Source organism: Mus caroli, unplaced genomic scaffold (assembly GCF_978045245.1).
Source record: "Mus caroli unplaced genomic scaffold, Mus_caroli_1 scaffold_2, whole genome shotgun sequence".
Lineage (NCBI taxonomy): Eukaryota > Metazoa > Chordata > Mammalia > Rodentia > Muridae > Mus > Mus caroli.
In genome coordinates this window covers 98,532,315-98,559,111 of record NW_028227257.1, presented here as the reverse complement: position 1 = coordinate 98,559,111, position 26,797 = coordinate 98,532,315, and positions in this window count along the sequence as shown.

The window sequence follows — 26,797 nt, the reverse complement described above, 5'->3', positions numbered from 1 at the left end:
GAAGCAATCCCTCTAAAATCAGGGACTAGACAAGGCTGTCCACTTTCTCCATACCTATTCAACATAGTACTTGAAGTCCTATCCAGAGCAATTCGACAACAAAAGGAGATCAAAGGGATACAAATTGGAAAAGATGAAGTCAAAATATCACTTTTTGCAGATGATATGATAGTATATATAAGTGACCCTAAAAATTCCACCAGAGAACTCCTAAACCTGATAAACAGCTTCGGTGAAGTAGCTGGATATAAAATTAACTCAAACAAATCAATGGCCTTTCTCTACACAAAGAATAAATAGCCTGAGAAAGAAATTAGGGAAACAACACCCTTCTCAATAGTAACAAATAATATAAAATATCTTGGCGTGACTCTAACTAAGGAAGTTAAAGATCTGTATAATAAAAATTTCAAGTCTCTGAAGAAAGAAATTATAGAAGATCTCAGAAGATGGAAAGATCTCCCATGCTCATGGATTGGCAGGATCAACATTTTAATAATGGCTATCTTGCCAAAAGCAATCTACAGATTCAATGCAATCCCCATCAAAATTCCAACTCAATTATTCAACGAATTAGAAAGTGCAATCTGCAAATTCATCTGGAATAACAAAAAACCTAGGATAGCAAAAACTCTTCTCAAGGATAAAAGAACCTCTGGTGGAATCACCATGCCAGACATAAAGCTTTACTACAGAGCAATTGTGATAAAAACTGTGTGGTAATGGTATAGTGACAGACAAATAGACCAATGGAATAGAATTGAAGACCCAGAAATGAACCCACACACCTACGGTCACTTGATCTTCGACAAGGGAGCTAAAACCATCCAGTGGAAGAAAGACAGCATTTTCAACAAATGGTGCTGGCACAACTGGTTGTTATCATGTAGAAGAATGAGAATTGATCCATTCCTATCTCCTTGTACTAAGGTAAAGTCTAAGTGGATCAAGGAACTTCACATAAAACCAGAGAGACTGAAACTTATAGAGGAGAAAGTGGGGAAAAGCCTTGAAGATATGGGCACAGTGGAAAAATTCTTGAATAGAACAGCAATGGCTTGTGCTGTAAGATCGAGAATTGACAAGTGAGACCTCATGAAACTGCAAAGCTTCTGCAAGGCAAAAGACACCATCAATAAGACAAAAAAACCACCAACAGATTGGGAAAGGATCTTTACCTATCCTAAATCAGATAAGGGACTAATATCCAATATATATAAGGAACTCAAGAAGGTGGACTCCAGAAAGTCAAATAACCCCATTAAAAAATGGGGCTCAGAACTGAACAAAGAATTCTCACCTGAAGAATACCGAATGGCAGAGAAGCACCTGAAAAAATGTTCAACATCCTTAATCATCAGGAAAATGCAAATCAAAACAACCCTGAGATTCCACCTCACACCAGTCAGAATGGCTAAGATCAAAAATTCAGGTGACAGCAGATGCTGGTGAGGATGTGGAGAAAGAGGAACACTCCTCCATTGTTGGTGGGATTGCAAGCTTATACAACCACTCTGGAAATCAGTCTGGCAGTTCCTCAGAACATTGGACATAGTACTACTGGAGGATCCAGCAATACCTCTCCTGGGCATATATCCAGAAGATGTCCCAACCGGTAAGAAGGACACATGCTCCACTATGTTCATAGCAGCCCTATTTATAATAGCCAGAAGCTGGAAAGAACCCAGATGCCCCTCAACAGAGGAATGGATACAGAAATTATGGTACATTTACACAATGGAGTACTACTCAGCTATTAAAAAGAATGAATTTATGAAATTCCTAGCCAAATGGATGGACCTGGAGGGCATCATCTTGAGTGAGGTAACACAATCACAAAGCAAATCACACAATATGTATTCACTGATAAGTGGATATTAGCCCAAAACTTAGGATACCCAAGATATAAGATACAATTTGCTAAACGCATGAAACTCAAGAAGAATGAAGACCAAAATGTGGACACTATGCCCCTTCTTAGAATTGGGAACAAAACACCCATGGAAGGAGTTACAGAGACAAAGTTTGGAGCTGTGATGAAAGGAAGGACCATCTAGAGACTGCCGTATCCAGGGATCCATCCCATAATCAGCTTCTAATCGTGGACACCATTGCAAGATTTTGCTGAAAGGACCCAAATATAGCTGTCTCTTGTGAGACTATGCAGGGGCCTAGCAAACACAGGAGTGGATGCTCACAGTCAGCTCTTGGATGTATCACAGGGCTCCCAATGGAGAAGCTAGAGAATGTACCGAAGGAGCTAAAGGGATCTGCAACCCTATAGTTGGAACAACATGATGAACTAACCAGTACCCCAGAGCTCTTGTCTCTAGGTGCATATGTATCGAAAGATGGCCTAGTCGGCCATCACTGGCAAGAGAGGCCCATTGGACTTCAAACTTTATATGCCCCAATATAGGGGAATGCCAGGGCCAAAAGAATGGGAATGGGTGGGTAGGGAAGTGGGGGGCCGTATGGGGGACTTTTGGGATAGCATTGGAAATGTAATTGAGGAAAATATGCAATAAAAAATATTAAAAATTTTAAAAAAAGAATGGCAGAGTTCAAAGGAAAAGGAGGTGATGGGGTAAAATATGATCTACAAGTAGGAAAATGCAAAGCAAAATTTAATGTGGAGTTGAGTAACAAGTGCTAAATGGGACCTCTATATCCCACGTTCCTTAAGCAGCAGAGATCTTTGCATAAAAGAGGGTTAGAGGTTAACAGCTTGACTTACTGTTAAATAGCAGTCTACAGACTCACCAGAAAATGGCATCAAATCCCATTTACAGATGGTTGTGAGCCACCATGTGGGTGCTGAGAATTGAACACACAACCTCTGCAAGAGCATTCAGGGCTCTTAGCTGCTGAGCTATCTCTCTAGCCTGACCAATACAGAGGCTGATGCTTGCAGCCAACCACTGAACTGAGCACAGGATCCACAATGGAGGAGTTAAAGGACTGAAGGAGCTGAAGGTGTTTGTAACTCCATAGGAAGAACAATATCAACCAACCAGATTCCCCAGAGTTCCCAGAGACTAAACCAGCAACCAAAACGTACACATAGAGTGACCCATGACTCCAACCACATATATAGCAGAGGATGGCCTTGTCCAGCATCAATGAGAGGAGAGGCTCTTGGTCCAATGATGGCCTGATGCCACAGTGTAGGAGAATGTAAGGATGGGAAGGCAGGAGTTGGTGGGTGGGTGAATTGGGGGAGGACCCTCATAGAAGCAGGGGGAGGGGATGTGATAGGGGGTTTTCAGAGGGGAAACAGGAAAGAGGAATAACATTTGAAATATAAATAAAGTAAATATCAAAGAAAAGGAAAGGACTGGAGAGGAGAGGAGAGGAGAGGAGAGGAGAGGAGAGGAGAGGAGAGGAGAGGAGAGGAGAGGAGAGGAGAGGAGAGGAGAGGAGAGGAGAGGAAAGGAAAGGAAAGGAAAGGAAAGGAAAGGAAAGGAAAGGAAAGGAAAGGAAAGGAAAGGAAAGGAAAGGAAAGGAAAGGAAAGGAAAGGAAAAAGAGGGTTGGAAGAATCTAGAGCTAGAGGTAGATGGCAAAGAAGAGTGTGTTTTCCAGACACATCAGAAAAGATGTGCATAGGAAATCACAGTAATTGTGACCACATTTATAAGATTAGAACAAGCTCAATTCAGACAAAGTTCTACCCAGAGCTGAAGAATATTAGAATTTGATGGCATCTGAGAGACAGTAATTTTTATTTAAGAGTGTGATTCATACTAGATTGATTATCTACCAGGGCAAGATCTTGTACCACTCTACAAGAGTGTTTGGGCAATAGAAAATGAACTCCACTGATTCAAAAACGAGGAGATGAGAGAGAAGAGGAAGAGTGAAGCTGGGAAGATAGCAGAGATGAGGGGATAGATCTGGGAGGAGTTATTGGAAAATTCATTTTTATATATTTTTATTAGATATTTTCTTTATTTACATTTCAAATGTTATGACCTATCCTCATTTCCCCTCCGAAAACCCCCTATCTCTTTCCCACTCTCCCTGCTCACCAACCCACCAACTTCCTCTTCCTGGCCCTGGCAGTCCCTTATACTGGGGCATAAAACCTTCTCAGGACCAAGGGCCTCTCCAATTGATGACCGTCTAGGTCATCCTCTGCTACATATGCAGCTAGAGCTGTGAGTCTGTTCATGTGTTTTCTTTGGTTGGTGGATTAGTCCCACAGAACTCTGGAGATACTGATTAGTTACTGTTGTTGTTGCTCCTATGGGGCTGCAAACCCCTTCAGCTACTTGGGTACTTTCTCTAGCTCCTTCACTGGGGTCCCTGTGCTCAGGCCAATGGATGACTGTGAGCACCCACTTCTGCATTTGTCAGGCACTGGCAGAGACTCTCAGGAGACAGCTATATCAGGCTCCTGTCAGCAAGCTCTTGTTGGCATTTATAATAGTGTATGGGATGGATCTCCAGGTGGGGCAGTCTCTGGAAGGTCATTCCTTCAGTCTCTACTTCACAATTTGTCTCTGTAACCCCTTCCATGGGTAGTTTGTTCTAAGAAGGTCCGAAGTATCCACACTTTGGTCTTCTTTCTTCTTGAGTTTCAAGTGTTTTGTGGATTGTATCTTGGGTATTCTGAGCTTCTGAACTAATATCCACTTATCACTGAGTGCATATCATGTCTGTTTTTTTCTGATTGGATTAGCTCACTTAGGATGTTATCCTCCAGATCCATCCATTTGTCTAAAAATTTTGTAAATTCATTGTTTTTAATAGCTTCATAGTACTCCATTGTGTAAATGTACCACATTTTCTGTATTCATTTCTCTGTTGAGGGACACCTGGGTTTTCCAGCTCTGGCTATTATAAATAAGGTTGCTATGAACATAGTGGAACATGTGTCCTTATTACTTGTTAGAGCATTTTCTGGGTAAATGCCAATGAGTAATATTACTGGATCCTCCAGTGGTACTATGTCCAATTTTCTGAGGGACCTACAAAAAGATTTCCAAAGTGGTTGTACCAGCTTGCAATCCTACCAGCAATGGAGGAGTGTTCCTCTTCCTCTACATACTCGTCAGTATCTGCTGTCACCTGAGTTAAGAACTTAGCCATTCTGACTGGTGTGAGGTGGAATCTCAGGGCTGTTTTGATTTGCATTTCCTTGATTACTCAGGATGTTGAGCATTTTTAGGTGCCTCTCAGCCACTCAGTATTCCTCGGGTGAGAATTCTTTGTCTAGTTGTGTACCCCATTTTTAATAAGGTTATTTGGTTCTTTGGAGTCTAAGGTCTTAAGTTTTTTGTATATATTAGATATTAGTCCCGCATCAGTTTTAGGATTGGTAAAGATCTTTTCCCAATCTGTTGGTTGCCATTTTGTCTTTTTGACAGAGTCCTTTTCCTTACAGAAGCTTTGCAATTTTAGGAGGTCTCATTTGTTAATTGTGGATCTTAGACCATAGGCCATTGGTGTTCCATTCAGGAAAATTTCCCCTGTGTCCATGTGTTCGAGACTCTTCCCCACTTTCTCCTCTATTACTCTCAGTGTCTCTGGTTTTATGTGGGTGTCCTTGATCCAATTACACTTGAGCTTTGTACAAGAAGATAAGAATGGATCGATTTACATTCTTCTACATGCTAAACCCAAGTTGAGCCAGCACCGTTTGTTGAAAATACTATCTTTTTCCCCTGGATGGTTTTAGCTCATTTGTCAAAGATCAGGTGACCATTAGTGTGTGGGTTTATTTCTGGGTCTTTGATTCTATTCCACTGATCTATCTGTCTGTCACAATTGTACCATGCAGTTTTTATCACAATTGCTCTGTAGTACAGTTTGTTGTCAGGGATGGTGATTCCACCAGAGGTTCTTATATTGTTGAGTTTTTGCTATTCCAGGGTTTTGTTATTCCAGATGAATTTGAAAATTATCCTTTTTACTCTGTGAAGAATTGAATTGGAATTTTGATGGGGATTGCATTGAATCTGTAAGATCGCTTTCAGCAAGGTAGCCATTTTTACTACATAAATTTTGTCAATTCATTAGTATGGGAGATCTTTCCATCTTCTGAGATCTTGTTCAATTTCTTTCTTCAGAGACTTGAAGTTCTTATCATAAAGATCTTTCACTTCCTCAGTTAGAGTCACACCGAAGTATTTTACATTATTTGTGACTATTGTGAAAGGTTTTGTTTCTCTAATTTCTTTCTCAGCAGGTTTATCCTTTGTGTAGAAAAAGATCACTGATTTGTTTGAGTTAATTTTATATCCAGCTACTTCACTGAAGTTGTTTTTCAGGTTTAGGAGTTCTCTGGTGGAATTTTTGGAGTCACTTATGTAAACTATCATATAGTCTGTAAATAGTGATATTTTGACTGTTTGCTTTCCAGTTTAAATCCCTTTAATCTCATTTTGTTGTATAATTGTCTGGCTAAGACATCAAGTCCTATATTGAATAGGTAGGGAGAAAGTGGGCAGCCTTGTCTAGTCCCTGATTTTAGTGGGATTGCTTCAAATTTCTCTCCATTTAGTTTTATGTTGGCTACTAGCTTGCTGTATATTGCTTTTATTATGTTTAGGTATGGACCTTGAATTCCTGATCTTGATAAGTCCTTCATCATGAATGGGTGTTGGATTTTGTCAAATTCTTTCTCAGCATCTAATGAGATTATCATGCATTTCTTTTTCCCTTTGAGTTTATTTATATAGTAGATAACGTTGATGGATTTCTGTACATTGAACCATTCCTGCATCCCTGGGCTGAAGACTACTTGACCATGATGGATGATTGTTTTGATGTGATCTTGAGTTCAGTTTGCAAGAATTTTATTGAGTGTTTTGGCATCGATATTCATAAAAGAAATTGGTCTGATGTTCTCCTTCTTTGTTGGGTCTTGGTGTGGTTTGGGTATCAGAGTAATTGTGGCTTCATAGAACGAATTGAGTAGAGTACCTTATGTTTCTATATTGTGGAAGAGTTTGAGGAGTATTGGTATTAGGTCATATTTGAAAGTCTGATGGAACTCTGCACTAAACCCATCTTGTCCTGGGCTTTTTTTTTTTTTTTTTTTTTTTTGGGAGACTATTAACGACTGTTCTATTTCTTTAGGACAAATGGGACTGTTTAGATCATTAATCTGATCATGATTTAACTTTCATCCCTAGTATCTGTCTAGAAATTAGTCTATTTCATCCAGATTTTCAGGTTTTGAGGAATATAGGTTTTTCAAAGTAGGATCTGGTGATTTTTGTATTGCCTCAGGTTCTGTTGTTATGTCTCCCTTTTCATTTCTGATTTTGTTAATTAGGTACTGTCCCTGTGTCCTCTAGTTAGTCTGGCTAAGGGTTTAATTATTTTGTTGATTTTATCAAAGAATCAGCTCCTGGTTTTGTTGATTCTCGGTATAGTTTTTGTTTGTTTGTTTGTTTGTTTGTTTGTTTCTACTAGGATGATGTCAGCCCCAAGTTTGATTAGTTCCTGCCATCTACTCTGCTTGGCTGAATTGCTTCCTCTTTTTCTAGAGCTTTTAGATGTGCTGTCATGCTCTCCATTTCCTTTTGGGGGGCACTCAGAGCTATATGTTTTCCTCTTAGACTGCTTTCATTGTGTCCTATAAGTTTGGGTATGCTGTGGCTTCATTTTCATTAAACACTAAAAAGTCTTTAATTTCTTTATTTTGTCCATGACCAAGTTGTCATTGGGTAGAATGTTGTTCAGCTTCAACCTATATGTGAACTTTCTATTATTTATGTTGTTATTGAAGATCAGCCTTAGTCTGTGGTGCTCTGTTAAGATTCATGGGATTATTTCAATATTTTTGTATCTGTTGAGGCCTGTTTTGTGACCAATTATATGGTCAGTTTTGGAGAAGGTACCAGGAGGTGCAGAGAAGGAAGTATATTCTTTTGTTTTGGGACAAAATGGTCAATATACTTCTCTGAAATCCATTTGTTTCATAACTTCTGCTAGTTTCACTACGTCTTTGTTCTATGATCTGTCCATTGATGAGAGTGGGCTGTTAAAATCTCCCACTGTTATTGTGTAAGATGAAGATGAAATATATGCTTTGAGGTTTAGTAAAGGTTTTTTTTTTTTTTTTTTTTTTTTTTTTTTATGAATGTGAGATTGACATAATCCCATGCATCCTATGAAAATACCATCGACTAAGACTGGTCTTCGATAACAACAATAACAATAGAAAGCCCACATACACATGAAGGATGAACAACGCTCTATTTAATGATATCTTGGTCAAGGAAGAAATAAAAAAAGAAATTAAAGACTTTTTAGAATTCAATGAATATGAAGGCACAACATACTCTAACTTATGGGACACAAGCAGTGCTTATGGAAAAACAGTGCTACAAGGAAATCTCATAGCTCTGAGTGCCACCAAAAAGAAACTGGAGAAAGCCTACATTAGCAGCTTGGCAGCACAGTTGAAAGCTCTAGAAAAAAGATGCAAATTCACCCAAGTAGAGTAGATGGCAGGAAATAATCAAACTCAGGTCTGACATCAACCAAGTAGAAACAAACAAAAACAAACAAACAAGCAAACAAAACAAAAAGAAAAAGAAAACCTGAGGAAATTCAAGAAATCATCATATTTTAATACAAAAGTCTATACTCAACCAAATTGGAAAAATCTCGATGAAATGGACATTTTTTTAGACAGCTACCATATTCAAAAGTTAACCATGCTCATATAAACCATCTAAATATTCCCATAATCCCTAAAAAAAAAAAATAGGCTCTCTTCCGCTATGACCAGCACCGGGGTAGCTAGAGTGCAGGATCAGCTGACACCCGCCAGCTACCCAGGACACCCACCACAGGATCTTGAGACTTCTGGTGAGTGGAACACAGCTTCTGCTCCAGTCCAATCATGCGGGAACTGAGACTGCTTTGGTTGGGGAGGCAGAAATCCGGCCTGAGTAGGGCCACAAGCTTCTTCCGGTCAGACCAGCACCAGGGTAGCTAGGGCGCAGGGTCAGCTGACACCCGCCAGCTACCCACGACACCCACCACAGGATCTTAAGATTTCTGGTGAGTGGAACACAGCTTCTGCTCCAATCCAATTGCGCACGGGGCCTGAGACAGCATTAGTTAGGGAAGCAGAAAACAGACCTGAGTAGGGCCACAAGCCTCTTCAGGACTGACCAGCACCAGGGTAGCTAGAGCCCAGGGTTGGCTGACAACGTCCAGCTACCCACGACACCCGCCACAGGATCTTGAGACTTCTGGTGAGTGGAACACAGCTTCTGCTCCAGTCCAATCGCACGGGACTGAGACTTCTTTGGTTGGGGAGGCAGAAATCCAGCCTGAGTAGGGCCACAAGCCTCATCCGGTCTGACCAGCACCTGGGTAGCTAGAGCGCAGGGTCAGCTGACACCCGCCAGCTACCCACGACACCCACCACAGGATTTTGAGACTTCTGGAAAGTGGAACACAGAGTCTGCACCAATCTTTAAACAGTGACAACTATAACAACTAACCCCAGAGATTACCAGATGGCGAAAGGTAAATGTAATAATCTTACTAACAGAAACCAAGACCACTCACCATCATCAGAACCCAGCACTCCCACTTCGCCCAGTACAGGGCACCCCAACACACTGGAGAAGCTAGACCCGGATCTAAAAGCATATCTCATGATGATGGTAGAGGACATCAAGAAGGACTTTAATAACTCACTTAAAGAATTACAGGAGAACATGGCTAAAGAGTTACAAGTCCTTAATGAAAAACAGGATAACACAATCAAACAGGTAGAAGTCCTTAAAGAAAAACAGGAAAAAACATCCAAACAGATGATGGAAATGAAGAAAACCATACTAGACCTAAAAAGGGAAGTAGACACAATAAATAAAACCCAAAATGAGGCAACACTGGAGATAGAAACCCTAGGAAAGAAATCTGGAACCATAGATACGAGCATCAGCAACAGAATACAAGAGATGGAAGAGAGAATTTCAGGTGCAGAAGATTCCATAGAGAACATAGGCACAACAATCAAGGAAAATGTAAAACGCAAAAAGATCCTAACTCAAAACATTCAAGAAATACAGGACACAATGAGAAGACCAAACCTATGGATAATAGGAGTGTATGAGAATGAAGATTTTCAACGCAAAGGACCAGCAAACATCTTCAACAAAATTATAGAAGAAAACTTCCCAAATCTAAAGAAAGAAATGCCCATGAACATACAAGAAGCCTACAGAACTCCAAATAGTCTGGACCAGAAAAGAAATACCTCCCAACACATAATAATCAGAACAACACATGCACTAAATAAAGATAGAATACTAAAAGCAGTAAGAGAAAAAGGCCAAGTAACATATAAAGGCAAGTCTATCAGAATTACACCAGATTTTTCACCAGAGACTATGAAAGCCAGAAGATCCTGGACAGATGTTATACAGACACTAAAAGAACACAAATTCCAGCCCAGGCTACTATACACAACCAAACTCTCAATTAACATAGATGGAGAAACCAAAGTATTCCATGACAAAACCAAATTCACACATTATCTCTCCACAAATCCAGCCCTTCAAAGGATAATAACAGAAAAAAAAAATACAAGGACGGGAACAACGCCCTAGAAACAACAAGAAGGTAATCCCTCAACAAACCTAAAAGAAGACAGCCACAAGAACAGAATGCCAACTTTAACAACAAAAATAACATGAAACAACAATTACTTTTCCTTAATATCTCTTAATATCAATGGAATCAACTCCCCGATAAAAAGACATAGACTAACAAACTGGCTACACAAACAAGACCCAACATTTTGCTGCTTACAGGAAACTCATCTCAGAGAAAAAGATAGACACTACCTCAGAATGAAAGGCTGGAAAACGATTTTCCAAGCAAATGGTATGAAGAAACAAGCTGGAGTAGCCATTCTAATATCTGATAAGATTGACTTCCAAACCAAAGTCATCAAAAAAGACAGGGAGGGGCACTTCATACTCATCAAAGGTAAAATCCTCCAAGAGGAACTATCAATCCTGAATATCTATGCTCCAAATACAAAGGCAGCCACATTCATTAAAGAAACTTTAGTAAATCTCAAAGCACACATTGCACCTCATACAATAATAGTGGGAGACTTCAAACACACCACTTTCACCAATGGACAGATCATGGAAACAGAAACAAAACAGGGTCACAGTGAAACTAACAGACATTATGAATCAAATGGATCTGGCAGATATCTACAAAACATTCTATCCTAAAACAAAAGGATATACCTTCTTCTCAGCACCTCATGGTACCTTCTCCAAAATTGACCACATAATTGGTCACAAAACAGGCCTCAACAGATACAAAAATATTGAAATTGTCCCATGCATCCTATCAGATCACCATGGACTAAGGCTGATCTTCAATAACAAAATAAATAATAGAAAGCCAACATTCACGTGGAAACTGAAAAACACCCTTCTCAATGATACCTTGGTCAAGGAAGATATAAAGAAAGAAATTAAGGACTTTTTAGAGTTCAATGAAAATGAAGCCACAACATACCCAAACATATGGGACGCAATGAAAGCATTTCTAAGAGGAAAACTCATAGCTCTGAGTGCCTCCAAAAAGAAACTAGAGAGAGCACACATTAGCAGCTTGACAACACACCTAAAAGCACTAGAACAAAAGGAAGCAAATTCACCCAAGAGGAGTAGAAGGCAGGAAATAATCAAACTCAGGGGCGAAATCACCCAAGTGGAAACAAGAAGTATTCAAAGAATCAACCAATCAAGGAGCTGGTTCTTTGAGAAAATCAATAAGATAGATAAAATCTTAGCCAGACTCACTAGAGGGCACAGGGAAAGCATTCTAATTAACAAAATCAGAAATGAAAAAGGAGACATAACAACAGATCCTGAAGACATCCAAAACACCATCAGATCCTTCTACCAAAGGCTATACTCAACAAAACTGGAGAACCTGGATGAAATGGAGAAGTTCCTAGACAGATACCAGGTACCAAAGTTGAATCAAGATCAGGTTAATGATCTAAACAGCCCTATATCCCCCAAAGAAATAGAAGCAGTCATTAATAGTCTCCCAACCAAAAAAAGCCCAGGACCAGATGGGTTTAGTGCAGAGTTCTATCAGACCTTCAAAGAAGATCTAATCCCAGTTCTTCACAAACTATTCCACAAAATAGAAACAGAAGGTACTCTACCCAACTCATTCTATGAAGCCACAACTACTCTGATACCTAAACCACAAAAAGACCCAACAAAGATAGAAAACTTCAGACCAATATCCCTTATGAATATTGATGCCAAAATTCTCAATAAAGTTCTTGCTAACCGAATCCAAGAACACATCAAAACAATCATCCATCCTGACCAAGTAGGTTTCATCCCAGGGATGCAGGGATGGTTCAATATATGGAAATCCATCAACGTAATCCAGTATATAAACAATCTCAAAGACAAAAACCACATGGTCATCTCGTTAGATGCGGAAAAAGCATTTGACAAGATCCAACACCCATTCTTGGTAAAAGTCTTGGAAATATCAGGAATTCAAGGCCCATACCTAAACATGATAAAAGCAATCTACAGCAAACCAGTAGCCAATATCAAAGTAAATGGTGAGAAGCTTGAAGCAATCCCCCTAAACTCAGGGACTAGACAAGGCTGTCCACTTTCTCCATACCTATTCAACATTGTACTTGAAGTCCTAGCCAGAGTAATTCGACAACAAAAGGCGATCAAAGGGATACAAATTGGAAAAGATGAAGTCAAAATATCACTTTTTGCAGATGATATGATAGTATATATAAGTAACCCTAAAAATTCCACCAGAGAACTCCTAAACCTGATAAACAGCTTCGGTGAAGTAGCTGGATATAAAATTAACTCAAACAAGTCAATGACCTTACTCTACACAAAGAATAAACAGGCTGAGAAAGAAATTAGGCAAACAACACCCTTCTCAGTAGTCACAAATAATATAAAATATCTTGGCGTGACTCTAACTAAGGAAGTTAAAGATCTGTATAATAAAAACTTCAAGTCTCTGAAGAAAGAAATTATAGAAGATCTCAGAAGATGGAAAGATCTCCCATGCTCATGGATTGGCAGGATCAACATTTTAATAATGGCTATCTTGCCAAAAGCAATCTACAGATTCAATGCAATCCCCATCAAAATTCCAACTCAATTCTTCAACGAATTAGAAAGTGCAATCTGCAAATTCATCTGGAATAACAAAAAACCTAGGATAGCAAAAACTCTTCTCAAGGATAAAAGAACCTCTGGTGGAATCACCATGCCAGACATAAAGCTTTACTACAGAGCAATTGTGATAAAAACTGTGTGGTAATGGTATAGTGACAGACAAATAGACCAATGGAATAGAATTGAAGACCCAGAAATGAACCCACACACCAACAGTCACTTGATCTTCGACAAGGGAGCTAAAAACTTCCAGTGGAAGAAAGACAGCATTTTCAACAAATGTTGCTGGCACAACTGGTTGTTAACATGTAGAAGAATGTGAATCGATCCATTCCTATCTCCTTGTACTAAGGTAAAGTCTAAGTGGATCAAGGAACTTCACATAAAACCAGAGACACTGAAACTTAAAGAGGAGAAAGTGGGGAAAAGCCTTGAAGATATGGGCACAGTGGAAAAATTCTTGAATAGAACAGCAATGGCTTGTGCTGTAAGATCGAGAATTGACATGTGGGACCTCATGAAACTGCAAAGCTTCTGCAAGGCAAAAGACACCATCAATAAGACAAAAAAACCACCAACAGATTGGGAAAGGATCTTTACCTATCCTAAATCAGATAAGGGACTAATATCCAATATATATAAAGACCTCAAGAAGGTGGACTCCAGAAAGTCAAATAACTCCATTAAAAAATGGGGCTCAGAACTGAACAAAGAATTCTAACCTGAGGAATACCGAATGGCAGAGAAGCACCTGAAAAAATGTTCAACATCCTTAATCATCAGGAAAATGCAAATCAAAACAACCCTGAGATACCACCTCACACCAGTCAGAATGGCTAAGATCAAAAATTCAGGTGACAGCAGATGCTGGCGAGGATGTGGAGAAAGAGGAACACTCCTCCATTGTTGGTGGGATTGCAACCTTGTACAACCACTCTGGAAATCAGTCTGGCGGTTCCTCAGAAAATTGGACATAGTACTACCAGAGGATCCAGCAATTCCTCTCCTGGGCATATATCCAGAATATGTCCCAACCGGTAAGAAGGACACATGCTCCCCTATGTTCATAGCAGCCCTATTTATAATAGCCAGAAGCTGGAAAGAGCCCAGATGTCCCTCAACAGAGGAATGGATACAGAAATTATGGTACATTTACACAATGGAGTACTACTCAGCTATTAAAAAGAATGAATTTATGAAATTCCTAGCCAAATGGATGGACCTGGAGGGCATCATCTTGAGTGAGGTATCACAATCACAAAGGAACTCACACAATATGTATTCACTGATAAGTGGATATTAGCCCAAAACTTAGGATACCCAAGATATAAGATACAATTTGCTAAACGCATGAAACTCAAGAAGAATGAAGACCAAAATGTGGACACTATGCCCCTTCTTAGAATTGGGAACAAAACACCCATGGAAGGAGTTACAGAGACAAAGTTTGGAGCTGTGATGAAAGGATGGACCATCTAGAGACTGCTCTGTCCAGGGATCCATCCCATAATCAGCTTCTAAACGTTGACACCATTGCATACACTAGCAAGATTTTGCTGAAAGGACCCAAATATAGCTGTCTCTTGTGAGACTATGCAGGGGCCTAGCAAACACAGGAGTGGATACTCATAGTCAGCTATTGGATGTATCACAGGGCTCCCAATGGAGAAGCTAGAGAAAGTACCCAAGGAGCTAAAGGTATCTGCAACCCTATAGTTGGAACAACATGATGAACTAACCAGTATCCCGGAGCTCTTGTCTCTAGCTGCATATGTATCGAAAGATGGCCTAGTCGGCCATCACTGGAAAGAGAGGCCCATTGGACTTGCAAACTTTATATGCCTCAATATAGGGGAATGCCAGGGCCAAAAGAATGGGAATGGGTGGGTAGGGAAATGGGGGGCGGTATGGGGGACTTTTGGGATAGCATTGGAAATGTAATTATGGAAAATATGTAATAAAAAATATTAAAAATTAAAAAAAATAGAAGCAGTCATTAAGAGTCTCCCAACCAAAAAAAAAAAAAGCCCTCAACAGGATGGGTTTAGTATAGAATTCTACCAGATGTTAAAGGAAGACCTAATACCAATACTCTTAAAACTATTTCACAAAATAGAAACAGAAAGAGGACTACCCAATTTGTTCTATGAAGCCACAGTTACACTTATACCTAAACCACACAAAGACCCAACAAAGAGAACTTCAGACCAATTTCACTTATGAACATCGATGAAAAATACCCAATAAATAAAATTCTCGCAAACTTTATCCAAGAACACATTAAAACTATCATACACCACAATCAAGTAGGCTTTATCTTAGGAATGCAGGGATGGTTCAATATATGGAACTCCATCACATAATCTACTACATAAAAAAACTCAAAGTAAACAAGCCAGATGATCATTTCATTAGGTGCTGAAAGAGCATTTGACATAATTCAACTTCCTTTAATGTTAAAAGACTTAGAAAGATCAAGAATCCAAGGCCCATACCTAAATAAAATAAAAGCAGTATACAGCAAACCAGTAGCCAACATCAAACTAAATGGAGAGAAACTTGAAGCAATCCCACTAAAATCAGGGACTACACAAGGCTGTCCTCTCTCTCTCTCTCTCTCTCTCTCTCTCTCTCTCTCTCTCTCTCTCTCTCTCTCTCTCTCTCTCTCTCTCTCTCTCTCCTCTCTCTCTCTCTTTATTCTATATAGTACTTGAAGTTCTAAGTAGAGCAATTATACAACAAAAGGAGGTGAAAGGGATACAAATTAGAAAGGAAAAAGTGAAAATATCACTATTTGCAGATGATATGATAGTATACTTAAGTGAACCCAAAAATTCCACCAGAAAACTCCTAAAGCTAATAAACCAGTTCAGCAATGTGGCTGGATATAAAATTAACTGATACAAATCAGGAGCCTTCCTATACTCAAAATATAAAAGCAATGAGAAAGACATTAGGGAAATGACACCCTTGACAATAGTCACAAACAATATATAATACCTTGGTGTGACTCTAACCAAGCAAGTGAAAGATCTGTATGACAAAAACTTCAAGTCTCTGAAGAAAGAAATCAAAGACTTCAGAAGATGGAAAGATCGCCCATGCTCATGGACTGACAGGATTAATATAGTAAAAATGGCCATTGTGGCCAAAAGCAATCTATAGATTCATTGCAACCCCCATCAAAATTTCAAATCAATTCATCATAGAGTTAGAAAGAGAAATTTGCAACTTCATTTGGAATAACAAAAAACCCAGGATAGGGAAAAGTATTTTCAACAATATAAATACTTCTGGGTGAATCACCATCCCTATACTATACACTATACAGTAATAGTGCTTAAAAAAAAACTGTATGTATCAGTACAGACACAGACAGGAAGATCAATGCAATAGAATTGAAGACCCAGAAATGAACCCACACACCTATGGTAACTTGATCTTTGATGAAGGAGCTAAAAACTATCCAGTGGGGGTGGGGGGTGGGGGAACCCAGCATTTTCAACAAATCTTGATGGTTCAGCTGGAGGTCAGCATGTAGAAGAATGGAAATCGATTCATTCTTATCTCCTTTACAAAACTCTAATCCAAATGGATCAAGGACCTCCACATAAAACCAGATATACTGAGAGTAATAGAGGAGAAAGTGGGGAAGAGTCTCAAACACATGGCACAGGGGAAATTTTCCTGAACAGAACACCAGTTGCTTATGGTCTAAGATCAAAAATCAACAAATGGGACCTCCTAAAATTGCAAAGCTTCTGTAAGGAAAAGGACACTGTCAATAAGACAAAATGGCAACCAACAGATTGGGAAAAGATCCTTACCAATCCTACATCCCATAGAGGGCTAATATCCACTATATACAAGAACTCAAGAAGTTAGACACCAAAGAACTAAATAACCTTGTAAAAAATGGGGTACAGTGCTAAACAAAGAATTCTCAAGTGAAGAATACCAAATGGCTGAGAAGCACTTAAAGAAATACTTTAAATGTTTAGTGGAGCAGAAAATGTATAAAAAGCCATGCAAGTCTTTAAACTTAGCACCCAGGAGGCAGAGGCAGATGGATCTCTGTGGATTGGAGGCTACCCTGTTGTATTTAGTGAGAATACAAGTGAGGCTACCCTGTTGTATTTAGTCAGGCCACCTAGAACCAGAGCTGTTTGTGCAATTACATACAAGTACACTTAGAAAATTTAGTGGCATTAAAATCTAGGGGAGGAAGTTTAAGTTTATAATATGAAATCTAAATATACCAGTGTTTAAGTTTGATTAAGTTCAGAATTAGAAATTAATTCAAAAGCAGAAACTATAATTCAGACTATATCTAATATTGGAAACAATATTTTATAATGAAAAACATCTCTTGTTCTTGTAGAGGACTTAACAAGTTCATTTTTCTTTATATTCAATTGGTTATACTGATTGGCTCATCTCTAGGCACAGCACCAACCCATTGCAGTTGTTTTAAATATTTTTTTATTACATATTTTCCTCAATTACATTTCCAATGCTATCCCAAAAGTCCCCCATACCCTCCCCCTCACTCCCCTACCCACCCATTCCCACTTTTTGGCCCTGGCGTTGCCTTGTACTGGGGCATATAAAGTTTGCGTGTCCAAGGGCCTCTCTTTCCAGTGATGCCTGACTAGGCCATCTTTTGATACATATGCAGCTAGAGTCAAGAGCTCCGGGGTACTGGTTAGTTCATAATGTTGTTGAAGATGTCCCAACCGGTAAAAAGACACATGCTCCACTATGTTCATAGCAGCCTTATTTATAATAGCCAGAAGCTGGAAAGAACCCAGATGCCTCTCAACAGAGGAATGGATACAAAAAATGTGGTACATTTACACAATGGAGTACTACTCAGCTATTAAAAAGAATGAATTTATGAAATTCCTAGGCAAATGGTTGGACCTGGAGGGCATCATCCTGAGTGAGGTAACACAATCACAAAAGAACTCAATTGATATGTACTCACTGATAAGTGGATATTAACCCAGAAACTTAGTATACCCGAGATCTAAGATACAGTTTGCAAAACACATGAAACTGAAGAAGAATGAAGACCAAAGTGTGGACACTTTGCCCCTTCTTAGAATTGGGAACAACCACCCATGGAAGGAGTTACAGAGACAAAGTTTGGAGCTGAGACAAAAGGATGAACCATCTAGAGACTGCCATATCTAGGGATCCATCCCATAATCACCCTCCAAACGACGACACCATTGCATACACTAGCAAGTGTTTGCTGAAAGGACCCAGATATAGCTGTCTCTTGTGAGACTAGGCCGGGGCCTAGCAAACACAGAAGTGGATGCTCACAGTCAGCTATTGGATGGATCACAGGGCCCCCAATGAAGTACCCATTGCAGTTTTTAAACCCAGAATTGTTCCTGTCCAAAGGAAAAACAGCGACAAAAAATGCTGCAGAGACTGAAAGAAGGGCCATCTGGGGTCTGCCCCACCTGGGGTCCATCCTATGTGCAGACACCAAACCCAACACCGTTACTGTTGCAAAGAGGCATTTGATGACAGGAACCTGGTGTGGCTGTTCCTTAGGAGGCTTGGCCAGCAACCAACCAACTCAGATGTGGATGCTCGGAGCTACAACCATCAGACTGAGCTCAGGGACTCCGATAGGGGATCTGGTGGAACTAGTGGAGGAGTGGAGAGAATTACAACACTACAGGAAGAACAACATTGGCTGACCAGACCACCCAGTGCTAGACTACCAACCAAGGAGTGTACCGGGAGGGACCTGAGGCTCCAGATACATATTTAGCAGAGGATGTCCTTGTCCGACATCAGTGGAAGAGGAGGCCCTTAGTCCTGTGGAGGTTTAATGCCCCAGCTTAGGGGGGATGCTGGAGGGGTGGGTCGGGAGAGGGTGGAGCACCCTCATAAAGGCAAAGGGGAGGGAGGAGAGGGCAGATGTGGGATGGGGCTTTGTGGAGGGTAACTGGGAAATGGGATATCATTTGAGATGTAAACGAATGGAATGATTAATAAATAGGAAAATAAATAAAGATCAACCTAGTCTCAAATCTAAAACTTATGGGAGAATCTTAATCTGGCCTCTCAGTTTTTCAGTGTTACAGACCAAGCAGTTTTAGAGACGCTACCAGGAAAAACTGGAGGTGGTAGGCAAGAGGGGAGGAGTTTAGTGTTATGAGACGCAGTATGTTAGCTGAGTCCCAGATCTGAAGCAATAAGTAGCAAGTTTCTACACATTGTTCAGTGGTTTTGTGTGATTTTTATTAACTTTTATTTAACTTCCCATGAAATTTTGAGTTTTTTTTCAGTTATTATTAATTATTTGTACTTCTGTTGCTTATTGGATTAATATATTTGTTCAAAAATATTTTTAATTTATATTTTCTTGACAAGAGAATCTTCTATCATACAATACATCCTGACAAAAGAGATGTCCTCTTGTCCTACCATGCACCTTCCCTTTCCCTCATATCTAGCATTCACACACATTAAATGTATGTGAATGTATGTGAGAGGTCAAGCTAGTTGTGCTGGATTACAGAATTTATAATTTTGTAAATTTTAATCACTGGAGTTATTATTTGTGCTATTAGTTCATAAATGTTCTGAGGTGTTTGTGGGTGGGACAGAGGTAGCATAGAGGAAGGCAGCAAATATGAGCATGGTTATCCTCTCCCAGTTAGTATCTCAACTCTATTTCAATCTGACTCAAAAAAAGTACATTATACCTTTGTACTTTTTTGTTTTTTGTTTTAAATAATCCGGTGACAGATTTTGGATAAACATCCAAACCAATGTGGAATGTAGTTGAAACTAAATCCATTATTTGTAGAACAAAGCCCCACAGAAAATGTCAATTATATATCCATACTTTATATATTATGAGTTTTAAAGATACTTCATTTACTACTTTCTATAATTATAGCAGACACTTTTTGATACCGTGAGAATGGGTTTCTTAAATCTTAAGTATAGTTTTAGTGGCTAATGTAAGGTATCATTTAATGCCTTATCGCTGGAAGCAGGTGCATCCCTCTAAGCTCTTAGAGTTGAATTGGCATTTGAATTTGAATATAAACCTTTAATTTCTTAGCTGTTTCCACCATTCAGTGATCTTCTCGAAACTCACTTTAAAATATTGGAAAGGGAACAAGTTACAAATCATCTGAGATATACTTAAGGTAAGAAAAAAAGTGACTTTTTATATTAGAACCTACAAAAATGAAATTAAATGCTTAGTTTTTATTACTTGCTTTCAATTACAGATATTTAAAGAACATATTCAAATTTAAAACAAGCATCATACCTGAATGAAGAGCATATAAACTTAGAGAAGCATTGCAGCTGATGTACTAGAATATCCTAATGGCAGCTTATGAGTAGGGAGAGCACAGGCCCTTCCCAAATGAGTGACAATCTAGTTCAGTTGGAAGTGTGTAATCACCCTAGCTGAAGATTGTAAGACTGAAGAGGCTAATGACAGGGTTGAAAAGCAAAGGAGACAAGATCTGAACACCTATGGAGAAGATGCTCATTGAGGATCGATCCAAGTACTTTCAGTGGCTCCCTGAATGACTGGCTTTCAACTCAAGTTATGGGCAGAACTAGCATGTCACCCACTTAATCCTTTCCTTCAGGAACTGAACACCTCATCATTTGTGATACTGTTGCTCTGTTTTCCTATTTGTTTCTTTTTAGTTATGGCTTTTACTATACAGAACCATGGGTTAATTCACATTATCTTTATATGTTCCCTTGTGTGTATATAATGTATAAAGAGATTGGAATCTCAGAATATGGAGTAATTTGATGTTAAAAGTGGGATGGTATTGAGAGACAATTTGGTCTATATCATCATCTTATGTTAGAGAAGACTATACTCCAGAGAAATAATACTACCTGTATGTGCTGAAATGAATATATTTCCCTAGGACCATTTAAACAGTTCTAACTACCAGCCAGGATTGGTGATGTTTTCATTACAGATTAAAGACAGCAATGTAGGTTATAAGGGTTCTTCAATGGAAAGGAAGTGTTGAGGGCCTTCTGCTTGGCTTTGGGCCCAGGCACTATTAGAACACAGACTTTAGAACTTTCTAATTTTAAATTAGTGTTCTATTCCTTTTAGAGATAAACATTTTAAAAGCTTTCTTCATAACAATCTCAGCGTCTTTTCCATGACCTTGAGCCATGTCTTCTATATAAACATCCAGGTGTGTGGCCTTTATCTTTCTTTAGTCACAGTTAGACAGAAATTAACTTCTGCTTACAGCTTGGCACCAAATAAACAAATAATCACAAAACAGGAATAGTACCAACAATAATCACAAACATAATTTTCAAGACAGTAATTTGCAGTCCCCTGAAGAAGTGAATTGTATTCTTAAGATGTGGAATAACTCTTTCAAAATACTTTAGATCACTAAATGAGCATTCTAGAAAGTATTAAATCTCTTCCAAATACCTTCAAGTAGAGCACATATGCATGTGTATATGCTCATCATACATTTAAAATTTTCATTTGCCTGTGCTATATCTGCACAGTTTTTCCTCATTGTCTTTGCTCCTGCTCTCAAATAATGTCTTTTTTGTTTAATTATTATTGTTGCATATATATTTTATATATGTGTAGAACATATGTGTGTGTGTGTGTGTGTGTGTGTGTGTGTGTGTGTGTGTGTGTGATTCACAGTTAATTTAGTCTTGTTCTTATGTATACAATTTCAAAGTTGATCATCTGGTGTTATAAGAGGAAGTAAGGAGTCTTTCCTTAGGGAAGCCTGATTTTTCCCTCTCTGATTTTTTTGGTTCTCTGACACCCAAATTCAAAATTAATTTGCCCTTAAAGTTAATTTAATCTAATGTGAAACCAAGTTTTGTCAAAAGTATTATTTCATTTGTTTAATAATTAAGGGTAATAAGTAAGTCAGAAGATGTAGAAATGCCCTGTATTGGTCAGATGCATGTCTAACATACATTAAAATTATTTGATTAGATTTAAAAGAGTAACATCAAACTTCCTTTTGTAAAGAAAGAAAACTTTATTCTTTCTTTGGTTATAATAAGTAAGCAGAAATGATGGCTAATCTACCATACCCCATCAGTGCTCATAAAAACTCTCTAGCTCTTTCTTTAAGTGTAGTTGAACTCAGTCTGATCTCAGGTTTGTCCAGCCTACCACAATAATGTTGAATAAAATAATTTTTCTTAAGAACTTGGTTCAGTGTACTTTGTACCTTGACAGGACTGTGCGTTTGGCCACATGCCAAGTTAGATCACAGAAGGGCTGGAAAAGTTAAGTAGCCCGGTTGATGAAATATTAATGTTGATGTGCAGGTTTGGGGATGTTGTGAATGGAACAGTTTGATAAATTTTGTTTTGCTTCTAGCTGCAAAGGAAGGTGAACAGGGACTCAAAATGAATAGGTTTTAGCACTTATGGAAATGGAGAGTCATAAACATATTACCTAGGGTTCTCAGCATGTTTACCATAATTTTCACCCAGAAACAGTAGACTTTTCGTAGGGTTTATGTATCAGATAGTTGGCTATCCTTGTAAAACAATGCTCACTAGTAATCACTCTTTGTCCTGATAATTCATTAACTAGACTAATAATTTTAAATTGAGCTTGACATTTATTAGAATGTTTGCTTATTCCTGTTGCCAAAATTCATGCTAGGGGAGAGAATATGTTGCTTTTTTTTTTTTTTCCACTGTTTTTTTTTTTATTACATATTTCCCTCAATTACATTTCCAATGCTATCCCAAAAGTCCCCCATACCGCCCCCCACTTCCCTACCCTCCCATTCCCATTCTTTTGGCCCTGGCATTCCCCTATATTGGGGCATATAAAGTTTGCAAGTCCAATGGGCCTCTCTTTCCAGTGATGGCCGACTAGGCCATCTTTCGATACATATGCAGCTAGAGACAAGAGCTCCGGGGTACTGGTTAGTTCATCATGTTGTTCCAACTATAGGGTTGCAGATCCCTTTAGCTCCTTGGGTACTTTCTCTAGCTTCTCCATTGGGAGCCCTGTGATACATCCAATAGCTGACTGTGAGCATCCACTCCTGTGTTTGCTAGGCCCCTGCATAGTCTCACAAGAGACAGCTATCTTTGGGTCCTTTCAGCAAAATCTTGCTAGTGTATGCAATGGTGTCAGCGTTTAGAAGCTGATTATGGGATGGATCCCTGGATACGGCAGTCTCTAGATGGTCCATCCTTTCATCACAGCTCCGAAATTTGTCTCTGTAACTCCTTCCCTGGGTGTTTTGTTCCCAATTCTAAGAAGGGGCACAGTGTCCACATTTTGGTCTTCATTCTTCTTGAGTTTCATGCGTTTAGCAAATTGTATCTTATATCTTGGTGCTTTTTATATAAGTATGTATTCTATTCTTTATTGAGAGCAGTCTGTATCATTTGTGGTAAAATATGCTGTTTTGGGGGTATGTTAGGCTACCTGTAAAATATCCCATGATCTATGTGCTGTGGTTAGATAATAAAAACGTAAATTGGAGGCATTTAGGATTCATAAAGTGAGTAATGACCTCAAAATGAGTAATAAGTGATTTACCTTTGTATTACACACACACACAAATGAAAAAGAGACAGACACACAGGTTGATTGATGGATAGATGACTAGATGAAGCCCATATGCCATAACAAATAAGTTAGCTTACATTTTAGATAACTCACATGATATAGATAGAAAAGGCAATAAATTAAATTAACTCAGAATTTTCCTTTTGGTATAGTTAAGATGGGATGAAAACAGAAACAACAACAAAAAATCCAAACCAACCAACCAACCAAACAAACAAACAAAAAAAGCAGATATCACTTTTGACCGAGGCTAATATTTTATTATATTTCTGAGTCATTGTAAATAACAGTTTGCTGTGACATGCCTTTAGTCCTCCTTCATGGACCTTAAGAAATGTTTATAAATCTAAAAAATGATAATAGTAATAATAACATAGTGGGTAAAAGTGGATATTTTGTCTTTCATTAATTTTTTTCTGTTCTCCAGTGTTTATTTTATTTGTTCTTGTATTCCTGGAAAACTACAAGTATGGCACAGTGGTTGCATATTAAAAAATAAAAATGAAACATGCATCAAATCTCAGTACTCATTCTTGAAAAGCTGCTTCAAAGAAAATTTATTTACTGAATATCAATGCTGTGTTTTAATAGAAGATGGTATTGTTTAGTGTTAAGATAGCCATTGCCTGTACTTTGACAACTAAACATTGCAGGAATATCAGAATGATTCAGCAGAGTTTACCAAGGAGCTAAAGGGATCTGGAACCTTATAGGTGGAACAACAATATGAACTAACCAGTACCCCCCAGAGCTCGTGTCTCTGGCTGCATATGTAGCAGAAGATGGCCTAGTCGGTCATCAGTGGAAAGAGAGGCCCATTGGTCGTGCTAACTTTATATGCCTCAGTACAGGAGAACGCCAGAGCCAAGAAATGGCAGTGGGTGGGTGGAGGAGCGTGTGGGGGACTTTTGGGATAACATTGGAAATGTAAATGAAATAAATACCGAATTAAAAAAAAAGAAAGAAAAAAAGACTTTATATTTAAAATAATGAAATTAGATCTCTAGCTACAATAAAGTGATATCCAAGCTTTCAGTGTGTGTGTGTATGTGTGTGTGTGTGTGTGTGTATGCCCATGTGTTTCTATATGTATAAACACTTATTGTTTTACATAAATTATTTTACATTTCAAAATTGATCAGTTCTTCAGAGACGTTGATGACAAGCTACAGAATGTCACTAGCACAGAAAAGTGTTAATTTACAAATTATAGGCTGGGCATGGTGGTGCATGCCTTTAATTCCAGCACTCTGGAGGAAGAGGCAGGGGGATTTCTGAGTTCGAGGCCTGCCTGGTCTATAGAGTGAGTTCCAGGACAGCCAGGACTACACAGAGAAACCCTGTCTCGAAAACCAAAACCAAACCAAATCAAAATTATACACCAGTATATTGAGCATTAAAACAACAGTGTTCAATCTCATTTGAGAATAATCACATGTATATGGACTTAAAGTAATCACACGGTTGTTTATGAAATGTAAAATAGAAAAACTCATGCACGTATAAGGAAATAAGCTAGAGGTGCTTCAAGGTTCTTTTTTATTATTTGACATTGAAAGAAACACCAGGACATGAGCATCTGCGGGAGACATCTTGGATCCTGGACTCCACTGAGACTACTCTGCACAGGTGTCTGCCCGGCCTGGGAGGGGTTTACCTGAGCATCTGTTGGACACATCTTGGAACCCAGACTCCACCAAGACTACTCTGCACAGGTGAGAGTGTGGATTACAGAAGCTAACAGTTTCTGGGACAGGTGGGAGCCACAGAGCTGCTGAGGCAGCCCCTTTTTGACCTCCAGACATCCGGGCACCTTCCCTGCCAGAGGATAGGTGTCCTCCAGGCCTGGGAGAGCTTTACCTGAGCATCTGTGGGAGACATCTTGGGTCCCGGACTCCACTGAGACTACACTGCACAGGTGAGTGTGTGGACTACAGAAAATAACAGCTTCTGAGACAGGTCCTGTTTCCGGCCTTCAACTTCTGCAAGGAGGCAAGTCTGAACACCAGATATCTGTGCACCTTCCCTGAAAGAGGAGAGCCTGCCTGCAGAGAGTGCTCTGACCAGTGAAACTCAGGAGAGAGCTAGTCTCCCTGGTCTACCGGTAGAGAATAACAGAATCACGAGAGGAACAAGCGCTAACCAGACACAACTATCTCCAGAGTTTACCAGATGGCAAAAGGAAGACATAAGAATCTTACTAACAAAAACCAAGACCACTCACCATCATCAGGACCCATTACTCCCACCTCAGCCAGTCCAAGGCACCCCAACACACCCGAAAACCTAGACCCGGATTTAAAGGCATATCTCATTATGATGGTAGAAGAAATCAAGAAGGTCTTTAATAACTCACTTAAAGAAATACAGGAGAACACTGCTAAAGAGTTGCAAGTCCTTATAGAAAAACAGGAAAACATATCCAAACAGGTGATGGAAATGAACAAAAAAATACTAGACCTTAAAAGGGAAGTAGACACAATAAAGAAAGCCCAAAGTGAGGCAATGCTGGAGATAGAAAACCTAGGAAAGAAATCTGGAATCATAGATGCAAGCATCAGCAGCAGAATACAAGAGATGGAAGAGAGAATCTCAGGTGCAGAAGATTCCATAGAGAACATCGGCACAACAATCAAAGAAAATACAAAACGCAAAAAGATCCTAACTCAAAATATCCAGGAAATACAGGACAAAAGGAGAAGATCAAACCTACAGATAATAGGAGTATATGAGAATGAAGATTTTCAACTCAAAGGGACAGCAAATATCTTCAACAAAATTATAGAAGAAAACCTCCCAAACCTAAAGAAAGAGATGCCCATGAACATACAAGAAGTCTACAGAACTCCAAATAGACTGGACCAGAAAAGAAATTCCTACCGACACAAAATAATCAGAACAACAAATGCACTAAATACAGATAGAATATTAAAAGCAGTAAGGGAAAAAGGTCAGGTAACATATAAAGGAAAGCTTATCAGAATTACACCAGATTTTTCACCAGAGACT